The 620-nt window shown below is 27.9% G+C and overlaps 1 protein-coding gene across 2 annotated transcripts in view; it reads right to left on the bottom strand.

Annotated features, from left to right (window-relative positions):
- LOC119588776 (protein Gawky-like) overlaps window positions 1-620 on the bottom strand; it is a gene marked incomplete in the record, with an annotated part of 110,804 nt that overhangs the window by 5,358 nt on the left and 104,826 nt on the right.

Genomic DNA, 620 nt, shown 5'->3' with positions numbered 1-620 from the left:
ACTTTTCATTCCAAAGAATTTTGACTCTAAGGATATTTACTTCTTTATGCATGTCTCTATATATATGTATGTAGCTACATATCACATATTTAACAGTACAGATGTAGCTTCTCTATCTGTACTTTCTTATACAAGTCAGACTGGCTATCCTTGGATGAATATATGTTCTACTGCTCTTGACAGGAGCAATTATCTATTTTACTTTTCAGCTTTTTGCTAAAAAAAAATAGTTATACATTCAATGTGACTGGAAGTCAAGAATTCAGTGTGAAAAAATATTACTAACTGGGATCCATATCTTTGAGGATAATGCTTCTTGTATACTTTCCTGAAATTATTATAAGATGAGTGTATGGTAATTTAGAAAAAAGCCATGTACAAGTTTGTGGATATACACATACATACAACAAAATCACTTAGTGTTCAAATTTTCTTTTGCAAACTAGACCAGATTAATTTTTCATATCTACATATCTTCTACAAGTATACCATAAAAATATGATCATGTTTATTATGCTAATAATTTAAGAATATAGATACTTCATGTTCTTTAACTTAAGAATATGACTATTAAATATTTTTAGCTGATTATCAAAAGCTGAATGCAAACTCATTAAATC

Source organism: Penaeus monodon, chromosome 24 (assembly GCF_015228065.2).
Source record: "Penaeus monodon isolate SGIC_2016 chromosome 24, NSTDA_Pmon_1, whole genome shotgun sequence".
Lineage (NCBI taxonomy): Eukaryota > Metazoa > Arthropoda > Malacostraca > Decapoda > Penaeidae > Penaeus > Penaeus monodon.
This window is presented reverse-complemented; position numbering and strand designations above follow the sequence as displayed.